General features: G+C 45.0%; 1 pseudogene; it reads right to left on the bottom strand.

Moving 5' to 3' along the window:
• Positions 1 to 1089: 1089 nt before the first annotated feature.
• Positions 1090 to 15300, bottom strand: LOC147712005 (polycomb protein EED pseudogene; annotated as a pseudogene).
• Positions 15301 to 18434: the final 3134 nt, after the last annotated feature.

The following is an 18434-nucleotide window of genomic DNA, read 5'->3' as shown; positions in this document are numbered from 1 at the left end:
AACAATTTAAGGAACATGGATGGCACAATAAATGGAGCGTAGAGCGGAGGGGACAGGGAAGGTGAGAAAGGGAGGATAGGGGAAGAGACAACAAGGAGAGACGAAATGAAAACTGTCTAAAGACCAACTAGGTGGGTGACAACCAAGGAGGGTGTCCACGGCCTATCTCCCCTATAGCTAAACCAGGTAGCTCCATCGGGCATCAGACAGAAAAGTTCAGTCTCAATACATTGAGAGAGGAGAGAAGTAGGGATAATAAATAGAGGGAGGAAGCGGGAAGAGACGACAGGAGAGACGCAAGGAAGTCTGGCTAAAGACCGACTGGGTAGGTGACGTCCAAGGAGGGAATCCCCGACCTGTCTCCCCTATAGCTAAACCAGGCAGCTCCATCGGGCATCAAACAGAATAGCTAGCTCTCAAATGACACGGGAAAAATTCACAGGTAAACAGGGTGGGGACTAGAGCCAGGACAGGTAAGGGCAGAAATCAGTAGCAGGAAAGTGGAGAGGAGTAGAGCGGTGAGGGGTAGGGGGTACGTAGTTCAGTAAGAGTTACATGATTATAAACAGATACTGGATGTCTTGGCTGAGGTCCTTCCGAAGTTTTGTCTTAAAGTCCCTAAACATGCTCAGAAAAACGTCTTTCATCAGGGCCATGTTGTCCACTACCTCCGCAGGGTTCGGCGAGGGGTGCTTTTCCGCCGGTGCGAAAAAATTTGAGACCTTGTTGGGTGATTTGCTGGTCGTCTTCTTTGGCGGCATATGGGTGGGCCCAGGAGGACCCCGCTGTGAAGGCAGAGAGATGTTTTGGGCTCGAGGGAAGTAGGACTATAGAAGATGGCCGTGGGATGATCAATAAAGGCTGGCTTGGTCCTGGCGCAACAGTGAATAGGGCAATCACACATCGTGCGGCACTTCGCCTCTTCAAACCGTAGAGGGTCTCAGGGATTGCACCTCCTTAGTTGGCAGACAGGTACCCGCAAGGAGAAACTCGGAGCAGCAGAGGTTGATACATATTTAATTTGCCCTCATGAGGCGGGCTGTTTGCAGCATGGATGGTCAGACCTTCATATCATGCTCTGTACAGGACTCACGGAGCGCCGTCCTTTTGCCAAAAATCCATTGAAAACCTCATATACCAAATATCACATTGACTGTAGTCAAATCGTCCAAGGATGGTCACATTTGACTCCTGGCTTCCAGCACACAATGGCATTTCACAAGACTTTGACAAAAGAAGGTCTCCAAGCCACCGCACGCAGTCCGCGTTGTTCCTGTGCATGTCACTTGTGGAAAAGTCAGGAAAGTGAATCTTTTGAGAAATAAATGGCCTGTTTGTTCTTTCTCCATCATCACAGTCCTTACTTTGTGAGGGCGAGTCCACCTCTGGAGATGGGCACTGGTTTGCACTCCTGTTACTTTTGTTGGGATTATATTCATACGAGTCCTTAATGGCGTTTGGCATTCTCTTGGAGTTGAGCCTCCAGAGCTTGAGGGAGTGATCCATACCACAGGATATTATTTTCTCTCCCAGAAGGTCACAGTCTGCACTTAAAACGTCATCTCTGTGACCTTCTACACCTCCAAACATTACAACAAGGTTATCTGTTAGGATATTCCACAATCTCAGTGCATGGTCTTTGCTTACCGACAGAAGTAGATTCGGGTCTCGCGGATGGAATTTGAGTTCATTAATGGCATTTCCATGGTCAACATAATGCTTTATACACTGCATAGTGATAGGATTTATTATCCTAATGATGCCCCTTGACCCATCCACAGCAAGGAGCGGGTGACTGGTGTTACTGTCATATGTCCAGGCACTGGTGTAGAAGTTTTCATCTGCGTCAGCGTTCACATATGACTGTAGCAGGCAAATATCTCCCTGTGAATGGTACTCATACAACGTAACCCTGTTACTGCCTACAGTAGCAAACACAAGTGTCTCTCCTTCCTTGCTGTGCCAGTTAAACTGCACTCCAAATAAAGGCTGCCCATGGTCCTCCTTAAGGCTGTTTACGCAACTGAAGGAATATTTACATTTCTTGGACTTCCTTTTCCCCTTACCCCAATTCTTCCTGCCTGACTATCTCCTTAACAGACTACAGGTGGTTCAGAATTCCGCTGCAAGACTGCTGCTCAGACTTTCTCCCCGGTCCCACATGATAGTGTCTTCCTGAAGGTGGATACCTTGCAGTCAGCAATTATTTGTGACTTCAGGGTTTATTCACATTTGAATTTTTCGTACGCACAGTTTTTGACATGTGATGGAGCATGATTTTTGTGAAAAAAATGTGCTCTATGTGATTCACCCAAATGCATGCTTTTAATAAAATGTGCTGAATTACTAACATGTAATACAAGTGTACAACACTTGAAATGTGCCCAAGGCACAACAGTTTGATGTTTAAAATAATAAGAATAATGCTAACTGAATGTTATTCTGTCTTTCTAACTGCAGAAAAATAAACGACAAATGAAAAGTTTTATTCTTTGTGAAAGTAGTGTAGGCTTTTAGAAATTATTCTCTGTTTTGCAAAAATAATGTGGCCTTAGAATTGATTGAGGATGTGCTTTTCTGGGCTCCTGTCCATCAAATGTTACAAATGCTTCCTTAGAGTACAGATATTTAGCCTTTCTAAAAAGTCATTTAGAGTTCTTTCCCGTTTAGGCGAGGGTTGTAGGTGACATGAATGTAACTATTTCAATGTTTAAATACATTTGCAAACAAACAAGAGAGAAGGAGAAGAACGTGGCAGAGGCGTAAAGAGATACTTGAGCAGAACATATCCAGTTCCCAAGCCAAGAAATAATGATATATGCCCGTTCATGAGAACGTTTTAATCCCTATAAAGATATTTGTACAAATCGATAAAAAGAGGGGATCCACGTCCACCTGACTATAGAACAGGAAAAAGACTTTCTTATCCTGAGAAGCATTATCACCCCTGAGGTATATCAAAACCTAGAACAACAGTGATCGTCTAGAGGAGGCCTTCCTGACGGCTGTTTTTCCTGGGGGACTCCCACAATACCTACAGGAGATTTTTAAGTATAAGCCTAGAAGCCGGTGAACCCAAAGAGACGGCATGTTCTGATGAAGGTGTTACGACATCAAGTAATATAACACCGAAACGCGTCGACGCACTTTTTTACTGGAATCCAAACAAGGTCAAGAAAGTAACAGATATTCATGCATTATTGACACTGTTTACTGTGCCACCAACATCAAAGAAAGACCAGTGGATCTACAATAATAGTGGCGGGAGAATTTTAAGGCCACAATGTTAGGGGGTTTGTGAAAAGGATCCAATTTCTTTTTTATATTGTATTTGTATTGATTATTCCTCTCCTTTATCTTTTGTCGTATAATTCTTATGATTGCGATATTGTTTTTGATCATGTGTGTAACGATTTGTCATTAACTGTCTATTTAATTTTATTGTACCTGTTCAAAGAGTTTTCTTTGAATTTTTAACTTATTCCTTTGTGAAGAGAGGTCTTCACTTTTTACAAACATTAAAAAGATTGAGAACGTTCATTTTTAGTGTGGAAATCTATCTCTAATGTTTAATTTCCATATATTTTTCCCTTGATGTATTTAGAAGGAATGTGTGTATGATTGGGTAGAACTTATATAGCAACATAACACGCACCCGCTTTAGTGCACACCCAGGGATTTCCCTTTGACTAAATACATTTGCAGCCAGGTACTTTTCCCCTTCCTCTCTTGTAAATTATACAATATTTAGACAAAGAGTGTTTAGAAAATAGTAGTAAAGTCACTGTCAGTAGACCGTCACACCATTGTGGATAACCAATAGAGAGGCTTGCTGAAAAGAGAGAATCTAACATATTGACGGAAGAAAGAAAGTAGTGTACTATAAAGACTCCTGAGGGAAAGTGTTCCTCGGCTCATTCACAAGATTGGTGACCTGTCCCTGCGTTCGTGGTATGCTGAATGCCATGCCGATTCATGAATTCTCTGGCTGGTGAAACCTGCAAAACCTTAGAGACTTTCTTAGAGACTCTGCACATCTTCGGCTGGTGATGCTGCTCTCGCTATACCCTAACAGCCGTGTGGTTAGCTTTTCAGACTAATTGCACGCTGTGCATTAGTATTTCATTTTCGTAAGTGAACTGTGTTTCGCTGATGTTTTCTCTCTCTCTCTCCTCTATATCTGATGGTCTGATATTTTTATAAATGAATGGTAATGATTATTGTGAATATAATCTGTATTTTTATGAACAAAAATAATTACATTTTAATTTGCATTTGTGCTTGACCATTCATATTATGAAATAACAAGAAAAACTAATAGAAGAGAATAGTGTTTGTCTTTATTACTGAGTCACTGAGTTATTTGCCTATGTTTATAATGACAAAGGTTTAGCGTATTTCTTCATTGTAGGTCCTCGTGGAGAAATAGCATTCCGCCTTTCATTATTTAGTCCCTTTTAGCTTTACCAAAGATTCATCAGAGGACCTTTGGTATTGCTAACTGAGTAGAAATGACTTATGGGCCCGTCATTAGAGTTATGTTTCCGATTATTATATAGTGGTTGGTGTGGATTAGTAAACTGACAAAAAATCCCCTAGTGCTTCCGCTGCATCATATGTGTCTTCAAACTTTTAAAAGAATCATCTGTTCATTCAGCAGGCTTCTGATACGTGGAGTAACACATGTGCTGCCTGTAGCCAACATTTGACTGGGTCAGAATATACCTTTAAGTGCTATCTTTCAGACCCCGCAGAGTGTCAATATGTCCACAGTGTCAGGACCAGCACAGTCCAGCAAAAGCCGCTGTTGCACTCGTCATCTTTGACATTGATTGTGGCCAAGTGCATTTCAAAGCCCTTGGTTCTCTGTACCCATTTCAGACCTGGCTAGAAAGTTAGGCTCACCTATATTATATAGATGAGTCTAACATTCTATAGCACCATCCGGTGATATGCCCAGTGCAAGGTCATCCATCGAGGCAGGGATGCTGGAGGGCTAGTAACGCGAAATCTCCGCAATCTCATAACTGGGGTGCTGGCTTAAAGCTTTTTTTAGTCCGGAATTCAGTGAGTCTCCTTTGGAGGGTGACATCTCAGCAGGACAGCACAAGGCATTGTGTTCAGAACAGCTCATCTGCACCTAGGGGTCTTATTATATACATGGTGCAGTAGCCCTGTGTGTTGGGTGTACGAGAAGGAGACTGGGTAGTGCGCCATTTACTATTTAACGTTCACAGTGCAGGCGCAAGCTCACGCCTGCACTGTGAACAGCACATCAGTGAAAGGCAAACGGCGGTATGAAGCCACTGGTCCGCCTTTCATTGGTCATGATTCAGAAAAGGGGGTGGTGATGAACAGAGTGTCTGAATTAAGCAGACCACTCTTACCCAGTCCAAAGATCAGGGCTTGATCCATCACCGTTATTTATCTCACTGCACCATCCCAGCTCAGAACCTGGCTATATGCAAATCAGTCTGTCCCTGGCCCAGTGCATCATGGGAACAGGGCAGACTAAACTACCAAGCCAATTCTTCACCAGAAAGGAGACAAGCTACCGGGGACCGGTTTCTGGCATTTCAGCCGTCTTCGGCCCGGCTTGCTTGAATCCTGATGGTGCAGTGAGAAAGGGACTCATGTCTGAGTATACCCTGCCACACCTATAGTGGCCAAAAACGATTCAGAAAAGGGGGTGGTGATGAACAGTATTTCAGTAGTTTGGTTTGCCCTGTTCCCATCATGCACTGGGACAGGAACCGACTAATTTGCATATAGCCAGGTTCTGAACTGGGATGGTGCAGTGAGCTAAAAAACGGTGTTGGATCTAGCCCTGATCTCTTGACTGGGTGAGAGTATTCTGCTTAATTCAGAAACTCTGTCCATCACCACCCCTTGTTGTTAAATATTTTGTCCACCCTAAGCGTGGAAGGGTATACTCAGATGTGAGTCCCTTGCTCATTGCACCATCAGGATTCAAGCAAGCCGGGCCGACGACGGCTGAAATGCCAGAAACCGGTCCCCGGAAGCTTGTTTCCTTCCCAGTGTAAGAATTGGCTTGGTAGTTTGGTTTGCCCTATTCCCATCATGCACTGGGACAGGAACAGACTAATTTGCATATAGCCAGGTTCTGAACTGGGATGGTGCAGTGAGCTAAAAAACGGTGTTGGATCTAGCCCTGATCTCTTGACTGGGTGAGAGTATTCTGCTTAATTCAGAAACTCTGTCCATCACCACCCCTTGTTGTTAAATATTTCATTGATCATGGCAAAACTGCCTGCATTCCAAACGGCCAGGGCCACTGATTTAGTGGACTAATGCGTCCACTGTAGGGGGCCTGTGTTTAAGCCCCGCAGGTCCACTCAGCCTTTCATCCTTCTGAGGTCGATAAAACGAGTACCATTGAGTTGGGTAACAATAAACCTCTGTTAATCTGCACCAAGATACTGGGATGAACATGAGCTTTACAAATACACATTTTATGTTAAAAGGGTTCAAAAATCCCCCTGCAGGTAAGTGTAGTGAGTAATTGCACTGGGCCACAGGTGAATGCCTGGGGCATCCCTGGAACCTTCGTGACCCATTCTCGGGATATGCCATCAGGTAGTATATTGATTGCTGTTTTTTGGATCAGTTCCCAGATCTGTAATACTGTGAGGGTACAAATGCAAGGTGTTCCATCACTTGCCTAGTGCAACGAACCCATGAAAATGAGGACGCACTCCCTTGTGATCACACCAGCACTAAACGTGCACCAGCGCAATCTGTTTTACAGAAGGGGTCATTTAAGCACATATGGGCCCCTTCTATAAAGTCAAAAGGACCTGGGGTGCACAAGCCTGTTTGAAACCTGGGAAATGTTTTGAACAGCCCTAACTTGCTTTCAGGCACACGTGGATCTACACTACCACCTCATTAACCATATACTGTCAAAGCTACACAGATACTCACATATTGAAGGGCCTGAAATACAAGGTTTTGTTTATAAATACAAACAAGTTTTTACATTGAGCCCTGCAGGACAAGTTTGCCTAATTGTAAGGAAACAGGCTTTTTGCAGGTTTACCCCCACTTTTTGCCTTCATTTTACCTACCTAGAAATACCCTGAGCTCTGCTAAACAGGACTAAGAGCATGTGCTCTGACCCGTAAAATTGTGCATGTGTAATTGGCTTGTCTCCATTTGGCATAGCCTAACTTACTTGTAAGTCCCTGGTATATGGTACCTGGGGCCTGGAAGTTAGGGTCTGCAGCATTTTTTGTGCCACCCTGAGTGGGACAAGGTCTGCTACTGCAGACTGGAAGGGCAGGTTTAAACTGCTAAATTGACTTTGTCATTTAAGGCAATGGCAAAGCCCAAATCTCCCTTTTTAATATATATAAGTCACCTTCTAAGGTAAACCTAGCGAGCCCCAAGGCAGGGCGCTGTATGTTAAAAAATGGAATTGGTACTTTCACATGTTCCAACAGTAAAAACCCAAACGTTTTGTTTTTACTGCAGAAAGGCTACTAGCCTCATTGATAAGTACAGAGTTACAGGCTGACACCTCAGCTCTGCTAACTTTTGAATGGGACTACTAAAGTTGATACTGTAAGGTATCAAAAGAATCAGTGCATTAAATTCGATTTGGTGGTTACATCGACTTTAATGTCACTGGTAGGCAAAGTGTAACTTTAGGAGCTACCACTTTATTTGCCCAAGTTTCCCAGTGTCCGTTTAATGTTGTACTCAGGGACTGTCCATCGGACAGCTTTCTGCCCTCCTCGGGAGACATGCTAATGACTCCTAGGAAAGATAACAATACCACTGGAGGAGGTGTTAACTCTCCAACCCAGGAAGCTACACGGTTGTTATCCCAAAATGCGAGCTTCAGCGGTGAAGCCGCCTTGAAAGGGCTAATGTGGAAAAAAAGGGAGAGGGGTTGCTCTACTGTTTAGGTAGGCAGGCTGGCACTAGGGACAGGGAAGGGTAAGCCACTTGTCACACCAGTTTTCCAGGGGCATGTAACCCCTTGGTAGGTACACCACTGGGTGGGGCTAGTGACCTCTGGATGCTCTGCCATCTTAGAAGTGGGCAGAATGGTGCATCCTGGGATAGCCAGATGCCACACTTCCCAGGAAATGGTAATCAGGAGGGAGGGAACCTGGTAGCCCATTAGCTACCAACTGCATCCTACCCTGTGAGCATTTTCTGTATGTAAATAGGGCACCTCTGGCACCCAGAACTCAGATCTCGATTGACTGGAAGAAGGACTGCCCAGCTGCACCTAGTTCCAGGCAAAAATAAGCAGCACTGACATGGACTGCACCTGCTGCAGCTGGTGGCGAGCAAAGGAGAGGGACAGTGCCAGCAGTGTCCTGATCAAGGAGAGTCGTCTCCAGAGCCTAGCCAAAGCAAAGATACTTCAAGGATCAGTCGACAGGCCTCTTTTTCACAGCAACGAGACATAAAAGCTAAAGAAGCCTGCTGGGGCAAGTTGGTAGCCCAAAGTCTTCAACTCGCCGCCAACCGCCTTCGAGCATCACCAGGGACCAAGACCCAATGACCCTTGTTCGCTGAGCCAAGGAGTTTTGTCGGATTGCACCTGGGATCCCAGAGGCTTAGTTATTGACTCAGGAAGGATTTGCCTGTGACTGCTATACTAGGTGAGTGATAGGCCAGTGGCGACAGGACTTCTGCCAGTATCAAGTGGATTTCGAGGGATGTTGAACCTGTGACCAGGACCACCTCACCTCCTTCGTGGACCAAGGAGTAGTTGCAGCAAGACAACCTGTCGACTGCGTCACACGCACAGCATCCTTGAGCATCTTCAGCATGCTTCATCCTTTGCATCGGGACCTCTTCCATAGGAAAACCTTGCAAAGGATAAAGCACCTGCAACTGTCTGGAGCCTGCTTCTTCTGTGGATGTAACTGTTCCTGAGGACTTTGCTGGTTCACCTGACTGGCTCCCTACTGGAGATAGTTGACCCAAGTGACTCCAAATGACCGCTTTATAACTTGCCCAACTTTTTGCTCAAAAAGTTTCAAATTAATGGAACCTGTCAGTGCTCGTTCAAGGTTGAGTGAAATGTTTTGATTTACAATATCTTATAAATTCTATATCTCCAGAACCCTCCGGTGGATGTTTTTTGTTGTGTTGTCTAAAAGTACATAAGAATACAGTCTATATTTATAAAGTGGTGTTGGGTTTTTGTGGTGTCTTTTTTATATCTTCTGCAATTGTTTTGGAACTGGTTATATGCTTCACACTTTTTCCTTTGTACAGCCTTGCTGCTCAGAGCCACAGCTACCCAGGGTTGAGCTGAAGGTTTGACAAACAAAAACTAAGGATAATGATGAGGTCTCCAAACTACACCATATAATACACCCCTTTTCTCATAGTTAGTCTCTCAATCGGGAGGCATGGACAGCATGCTGTCTGCTTCTCACCAGGCCCATATTAGAGTGCACTGGCTTGGTCTAGACCATGGCACACCTTTAAGTGAGAGTGGCAGGCACAGTGTGAGACAGTGCACCCTATGACAATGAATGCTGTGTCCCCAATGAGGCTGCTAACTCATGCCTGCCTGGGGGCAGTACATTAGTGACAGAAAGTTGTGCTATTTGTAGCTGCCACTCCACCTTTCATTGTCCAGGTGGAAACGCAACCTGCATTTGAATGGGGGTAGTGGTCTGCCAGCAGAGGGATTTCTGAGGCGTCCAGAGGCCCATTGCAAAGGCAGTGCCTGTCTGTAATAGGCATGGGTGTAGAGGCAAAGAGTTTCATCATTTGCATGGGGTCAAGCCTCCATGAAAATGAGGGAATGCCCCATAAGTGGTGCTACACATGTACCTTAGCAATGTGTTTTACAGAAGGGTCAAAGCAAGCGTTTTCAGCCGGTGCTGAAATACCAAAGTGTCTTGAGGGCAATAGGCAGCGGCGGTTTCTGGAGGTGAGGGACCACGCCTTTCCAAATATTTGCCAAATGGATGGTAATTGCAAAAAGGAATGTCCTTGGCTTGCCCATTCCTTTCTCCAAAGCGAACATCAGGCAGTTTCAAATAGGCAGGTGCACTATTGCGCATGTGCCAGATGGCAGCAGTGAATGTTAAAGCAGGGTACGGGCTGACATGCTGCCAGCCCGGTTCTGCAATACTTGGGGGTCCTATGGAATGCCCACAAATGATGCAATAAAACATCACATTCTGAAGCAGCCCCGGGCGTGTACAGCATACGCAACTTTACTCCCAGGGCTGCTTGTCAATTATCAGCTGCCTCACACTACCCCTCACTTTCCAAGATGTCACAGGGTGGCGAGTTGGAAAAGGAGGGGTTGCAGCTTTTTCAAGAGGGCTTGATGTCACAGAGTCATGAGACTCAACTCATGGCTCTGTAAGGCCAAATCACGTGCTGTAAACAGATGCACACTGCATGCTTCTGTGCCTCATGTATCTGTTTAGAGCATTCTATAGAGAAGATTTCAGGAGCCACCAGCTCAGCTTCATGGAGAGGAAGCGCCGCAGAATGTTGGTGGGAAGTACCTCCAGTCAGGGTCGGCTTTACCATTGGTGGCGCCCGGTGGGACAATCACTTTTTGTGCCCCCACGTCCCATGAACGCATTCTCAGATTCTGTCACTACCACCTGCAAAAGTGCCCCTCTTCCCTCTTATCATAAGATATTGCCCAGCCCAGTGACCCCCCCTGAGGTCACTGTGCCCCCCTTCACAAACCCAGATCAGTTGACGGGGGGGGTGAGTGTTTGATTTGCTCAAGCGCTCCGTCCATCATCTCCTTTGGTGCCACTTCACAGGTCAGCGCCCAGAGCTGCTTCACCAGTCGCACTGCCCTAAAGCCGGCCCTGCCTCCAGTGCAGTTTGACACCATCTGAACATCAAGACTGTTGGGGTAAGTGATCTTGATTTCTCTTGTCGCTCCGTCATGGTCGAGTTCACTTTCCCGTCCTTTCTTCTTTCTCTTTCCTTTGCCCCACTGTCCTTGCTTTTCCAGTCGCCCAACAATGTTTATTAAGCCTTATCCCGACGTGCCTGGCGTGTCTACAAAGCAAGTTACTTAAGTAAATTGAATTAGGTAACTTGCTTTTTAGACATAAAATGTGCTTATTTCTGGGTCATTTATACTGTGCTATGCATATATGTTATATTTAGAAAGCAAGTTTCTAATTTAATTAGACAACTTGGGAGCATATTACCAAGAATAAGCGATAATTATCGCTAAGCTTGGTTAGCGGCTATAATTTTATCGCTGTGCTTTGCCTATTTTTATCGCTTAGAAACCTTGCTATTATCAAGGTTTATCTCCTAAGCGATAAAAATCGGCCGAAATGCCTGAATATCGCTGAAAAGTCAGCGATATTCATGCATTACCGAGCTAATGCTCTTAGCCATGTTATCCACCTACCATTGGATAACATGGCTAAGAACTGCTCTGGGCAGGCGTTAGCTTTTGGAGATATTCGCGCTTAGCGCGAATATTTCCAAAAGTAGGTAATAGGAGATAGCGATGTTAGCGACTGTTTCCAGTCGCTAACATCTTGGCACGCCCACTTTGCATGTCATTAGCGATAATTATCGCTGACATGCAATGTGGGCCCCAAGATGATCGCTATCTCCTACTAGCTGTCGCTAACTGGTGTTAGCGACAGCTAGGTAATAGGACGATAAAATTATCGCCGGTTTAGCGGGAGAAATTCCTGCTAAAGCGGGGATAAGGCCCTTGGTAATATGCCCCTTAGTTTCTCAAAACAGAGCGTAAAATGTGCCGGATCAGCAGCATAAATCTTGGTTGCTTCACGGTTTCTACCAGCTATCATGATCACTGCTCTGTGCGCTGTACTGAGAGGCCAAGGACTCGCTGACAATGGATTCAAACAGCTTTTTCTACCCGCTGCTGGGCACTATGAAAAACGTGCACTGATTCTAACGGTATGTTCTTCCTCAGCTTCGGCCAGGCAGAAATTTTCAATTCATATTCTTTTCTTAAGATTCTTCCGGCTTTATTTTGGAAACTAATGGTTTCCCCCCTTAGTGCAGATTTGTAGCAATCCCATACAATATTTCTTGATGCACTAAAGCGATTCATATTGAAAAATTCCTCTGTCCAGGCTTTAATATGATTAATGTACTCATTGTTAGATAGCAGCTTTCTATCAAAAGACCAAGAGCATTGCTGAGTGAAACTGGCATCGTGGGTGGTTGACAATACTAAAGGATTATGATCCGAGATTATTTTAGGCGGTTTATTTATGAATGAATAGGATGCTAGATCACCAGAGGTAAACATGTAATCGATCCGGACATGTTTTTGATGAGGGTGGGAAAAATAAGTATAGCCTGGGTCATTGGGATTGTTTTGTAACCATATGTCAATTAAGCCCAAGCTACATACCAAGCTTTTAACAGCGCGGTACACCCTTGGTTTCCGACCCACATATTTCTGCTTCGGCGCTAGCGCCGTAAATGATGGCAAAAGTGAGATGTTAAAATCACCGCAGAGGATTAGCGGACCTTGCCACGTAGCTAATTCAGTTTCCAGAACTTCGAATACTGCAGGGTCATCATAGTTTGATCCATAAACAGAGCAGATGATAATACCGCTGGCCAATTTAACAATTGCCCACCTTCCATGTGAGTCAGACAGAAAACGTACTCCCAGGCAGAAACAGGATTTTGTAAAAATTGCTACACCCCTGGTATTCGAAGATTGGGATGATGTTATCAGGGGATTATACCCCTTGAGGCTCAATAAAGCCCTTTTTCTCCAGGCAACATGCGTCTCCTGAATGCACAATATATCTACAGGATTTAATTTCATTAATTCGCCCAATCGAAGACGTTTGTCTCTGGATAGGAGCCCCCCAACGTTCCAAGATTGAACACTAAGTCTACCCATTGTTTATGTAAAAAGATTGCAGAGTGTCCTTAATCAAATAATATTCCTTGTCTTGCTTTACCTCCTTTCGCATTGTTTGCAAAGTTAACATTGCTCTGGCTAATAGACCTGGTTCATTTTTAAGTTTTTCTCCCACTCCCCCACCCCCCCCCCCTTCCCACCACCCCAAGGAACCCTCCCCTGAACCCTCCCCCATTACCTCTCTCCCCCTTACGTAGGCATTCAGACTCAACCAGAGTCTGGGTGATGTAGTTGCTGCACTTCTACTGAGCTACCGCTCACCAACAAGAAAAGACTAGTAGAGAATTAAGTACAAAAATATAAACCATGACCGAAGTGGCCCCTATATCTTACATAACAACCTAATAAATCTTAGCTCATACCTAACAATTATTACGAGATATCCACATGTACACTACATAATGCAAACCGACCATGATTACATGCTGTTCTTTCCTAAACATGTACAGGTTATTAATAGCAATACCTATAATTTATCTAAGATAATTCATCAAGATAGGCTTTTGCTTTCATTTCAGACTGGAAGAACTTTATCTGACCACCATATACAATTTTGAGTTTAGCGGGATTGTTCAGGAATGCTAGGGCTCCCTTATCTTGAAATGGTTTAATCAATAAACGCAACCGCCACCGTCTCTCCATGGTTGTGTGACAGAAATCGGGCCTTGAAAAAAATGAAAAGTCATTGAATGATAGTTTGCGATCAGATCTCGCTTTCTCCGCCACCGTCTGCCGTAACAAAAAATTTCCAAAATATACTAGAATAGCACGGGGATACACCCCTGGTTTAGGTGGCAGGTTGAACGGAACTCGGTGGGCCCGTTGTATTTCTGCATCCCAATTCCAGTCTTGTAATTCAGGCATAGATTCACTGAATAGTTTGATAATAAAGGCCCGTATGTTCTCCCCCTCCATCTTCTCTGGAACCCCTAAAACACGTACGTTATTACGCCGCTGCCTATTTTCGAAGTCCTCAAGCTTCCACTTGATATCCATAAGCTACGCCTCCTGAAGCTTAATTTTCTCGGAATTCTCAGAGGAGTCTTTTTCAGCCGACATTACCCTTACTTCCATCTCTGTGACTCTTTCACCTATGTGACTGCAGGTTTTAGAAAGCTTCTTAACAACCCCTTGCATTTTGCGCAAAGCTGCACAAGATCTTTTGCTGTCCAGAGCTGTCTCTTCTCTATGTGCTGCTATAGCCTGTAAGATAGTCTCGACCGCCTTGGGGGGCATCTCAGAGATACCAGAGCTGACACCATGGCTGACACCATGGCTGACACCAGGGCGGCCCTTGGCCAGGCCACATTGTATGACTCTAGACCCTGCTTTAGTCTTAGCTTTAACAGTGTTGGCATTCTGTCTTCCTTCCCCATAACTATCTTCTGAAGAATTAGGGAGAGGTTCCGACTCCTCATCCTCCTCTGTAGACTAATAGCTCTCCGACCATTCCCCCACGACATCGGCTCCGACCTCACCGGTCTCGTCAGAGAAGGAATAAAACTTGCTAAAGTCTTTTTCACCCTCCGGCAGCAAGGCGGTTTGTAGCAAGCTTACACTAGGCATTAGCACATTGACACCTCCGTTCACTGCAGTCACTCCCGAGGGGCTGCTAGGATGCATATGTAGGGGTGTAGTCAACTGTTCTTCAGGAGCAACAGGGTGTGATGTAACTGGTGTAGCTGGTGTAACTGACAAACTTGCGGGTACGGTCTGATTTGTGACTGATGCACCCTCCACAACCAAGCTATCTAGCTCACTATGTACCCCTAATATGTTTCCACCAGGGCCTGTAAACGACATGGTGCGCCCCTTCGCACCTCGGACCTCGCCAGCTTCCAGCCTGCTCACTCCATCAGTTTCAGCCAACTCACTAGATTGTAAAGACTCAGAAGTCTCTGTAACAATCAAGTTATTTACCATAGCCATAGTTGTGGGCTGGGGTTTGGAAGCAGCTCTTGGGGGGCCGGATGACCCATTAATTAAATCCAGAGTGATATTTGTTTGAGGCATGGGGAGAACTGGGGAGCCCTCGTCAAGCATACTATTCTGAACATCATCTGGAGGTATAGCTAATAATAACTCAGCCTGAGGACTAGCCTGAACCAATTGTTTCCTTAAGAGTAAATCAAGTACTGTGCCCCCCCTGTAGTACTTAGCTTCCTTCGTGAGGCGAGGACCTCCTGTCTTGGAGTATTGTTCGTGGGTACAACTGTTTGTTGCTTCTTCGCCTTAGCTTTCACCATTTTGGCCGAGGCGCTGTCAGACTCTTCCCCATCCAATGAGTCCTCTCGTTGTTGCCTTTCAGCCTCTTTGCGTAGAACTCTAGCTGCCTTCGCAACCCGCGCTCTGGCCGCGGCAGCTGAAGCAGCAGAAGCACTCTTCAGCGGCATGACCGGTGATTCCTGAGATTTCCGCGGATATTTCTGCACACGCGGCTGAATCAGAAAAGTGAAGCTGCCACACACTATGAATCCGGAATTCTGTAGCAGCGGCTGTATCGGCTGCGATGTCCACCGAAGCTCGGCTACTGAAGAGGCAGGAATCTGCCCGGAGCGTTACTGTGAGGCGGAGCCACGGATTTCCGCATATGCCCAGGTGAGTTCAAATGTTTTTCGTGGCTTTTCCTGTAACTTCTGGGCTGAGACAGCCCCTGTATCATAAAGCCACGTATTTTCTGAGCAAAACGGGAGCAAGGTAGAGATGTAGAACACTGGTTCAAAATGAACAATTTACAAGATTCTCAGCCTTCATCATTCAGAAGTCGGTCGGCAGTCATTACAAGTTCCATCCGATCGAGCGTTGAGCGCTGAGAGCATGGGTCATCTCCGGTCTTGGTCACGATGAAGCGGAGCTCAGTGAAGTGCTGCAGTACGGTCTAACGCTAGACCGCAATCTTGCCTCCCCTCAAATTTTCCCGTCCTTTCTTCTTTCTCTTTCCTTTGCCCCACTGTCCTTGCTTTTCCAGTCGCCCAACAATATTTATTAAGCCTTATCCCGACGTGCCTGGCGTGTCTACAAAGCAAGTTACTTAAGTAAATTGAATTAGGTAACTTGCTTTTTAGACATAAAATGTGCCTATTTCTTGGTCATTTATACTGTGCTGTGCATATGTCTTATATTTAGAAAGCAAGTTTCTAATTTAATTAGACAACTTGGGAGCATATTACCAAGAATAAGTGATAATTATCGCTAAGCTTGGTTAGCGGCTATAATTTTATCGCCGTGCTTTGCCTATTTTTATCGCTTAGAAACCTTGCTATTATCAAGGTTTATCTCCTAATGCATGAATATCGCTGAAAAGTCAGCGATATTCATGCATTACCGAGCTAATGCTCTTAGCCATGTTATCCACCTACCATTGGATAACATGGCTAAGAACTGCTCTGGGCAGGCGTTAGCTTTTGGAGATATTCGTGCTTAGCGCGAATATTTCCAAAAGTAGGTAATAGGAGATAGCGATGTTAGCGACTGTTTCCAGTCGCTAACATCTTGGCACGCCCACTTTGCTTGTCATTAGCGATAATTATCGCTGACATGCAATGTGGGCCCCAAGATGATCGCTATCTCCTACTAGCTGTCGCTAACTGGTGTTAGCGACAGCTAGGTAATAGGGCGATAAAATTATCGCCGCTTTAGCGGGAATAATTCCCACTAAAGCGGGGATAAGGTCCTTGGTAATATGCCCCTTAGTTTCTCAAAACAGAGCGTAAAATGTGCCGGATCAGCAGCATAAATCTTGGTTGCTTCACGGTTTCTACCAGCTATCATGATCACTGCTCTGTGCGCTGTACTGAGAGGCCAAGGACTCGCTGACAATGGATTCAAACAGCTTTTTCTACCCGCTGCTGGGCACTATGAAAAACGTGAAATGACTGTGGCCTGAACCTCAGAGCTCTCAACAAACAGTGACAAATAGTCTAACAAATCAAGCCCAATAGATGTTTGTACAACTGGTATTCTGAGCTCACATATTTAAAAATGCTTCTAGAAAATTGAGTTTTGGTCAAATAAAATATTTGCCTCTGCTCATATGATTTAAGTGGCGAAGCTGTATATTTATACCAATTTTTTTGTTTCACTTTGTACAAATCAGCCACAAAATGGATATCTGTCGTTCGTTATGTTAATGCTTCTTTTTTAACGTCCGTGTGCCATTTTCGTGTAGTTCAAACTTGACCTGAAGGTATTGAAGTACTTTACGTGACCACCAGTCACATTACAAATGGTAACATTCATTTTTTATAGACACATGGCAGTGATTTGTCCAGAATCACCGGATGATCAGCCAAGGCAGAGAATTCAACCTGGTTCCCGAGTTCTAAGGTGGGCACCTCTGGCCGTAACACCACAACCTGGATAGAGAGAGAGTGGCAGGCTAAAGGCAGTATAAGAATTATATTTTTGGTTCATTTATCGCAGAATTAGTGCAAAAATTCCAATTTGCAATTGTTTTCACAACAGGAGGCCCCACATGCCCCACTATTAACCAGAGACTTCTCTCATGCACCATGATAGCAGTGTCTGGATTGGATGAGAACCTGTGGGAGCTTTGGATGATGTCTCTTAGTGTTTCCTTGAATATTTGGTCCTCAAAAAGGGTGGCTTGCAAATTCCAAGTCAGAAAATACTTCATACCCATTGAGAGGGGATTTTGGTCTGATAGAGTTTTGGCTATGTATTATGTGTTTGATACAAGTGTCTGGAGGGAGTTGGAGCCAATAGAGGAAGTGGGTGGAGCCGTGGAGGAAGTGGGTTTGGTCTCCGATAAACATTTGAGCACCTGGACTTCATATTTTACAAATTAAGCACTGTCAGGTCAGCGACACCACAGATTCAGAAATAATGCTATTTCTGACTGTCATTGTTGTTCAAAATGTGAGTCTGGCTCGGAGGAGTCTGGAGCCGAGGACTGAAGAACACCGAGGACATGCTGCAGGCTCAGGTAAGTGAAACTTTCCTTTTCCATATTTAAAATGTTTATTTGTATGTATGTTTTTTAATTCTATTTATGTTGACACACCATTTTTGTGGGTCACCAACCGCGACTGTCTTACGCCGCACCATTTTCAAATTCCGCCAACCGCCACTTCATTGATAAGAAGGTCTCAGGTGTCTCTGAGCCAGCTGCAGCCCAGGATTGGGGTTCTAACTCTCTGGTGAGCAGGTACACCGGAACCAGCATCAGCACCAGCTCAACAACCCGTTCTGGTGGTCCAGTCCTTAATTGGTGTCAGTGGTTTCAGGTGCTTAGCACCGGCACTTATTTATTAGGGCCTGGTCTACCTGTGCCGTGGCCAATTTGGTGTCGTGGAGCTGCGCTGCAGTATGCTTAACGTAACCTTTTTAAAATTCCACTCCCGCCTTGCCGCCCCACCCTATCATCATGAACACATTGCGCATGAGTCAGTTCACCGGCAAAGGCAGTCTGTTCGGCACGACGACGGGCGGCATTGTAAGTTTAAACAGCATGTCGTTGTGAACTGTGCATCAGGTCTCTTAATAAAAACTGTAACCAGTCCAGTCC

This window comes from Lissotriton vulgaris, chromosome 5 (genome assembly GCF_964263255.1).
Source record: "Lissotriton vulgaris chromosome 5, aLisVul1.2, whole genome shotgun sequence".
Classification (NCBI taxonomy): Eukaryota; Metazoa; Chordata; class Amphibia; order Caudata; family Salamandridae; genus Lissotriton; species Lissotriton vulgaris.
Note: the sequence above shows the minus strand (reverse complement) of the source record. Positions and strands in the feature narration are given on the sequence as shown.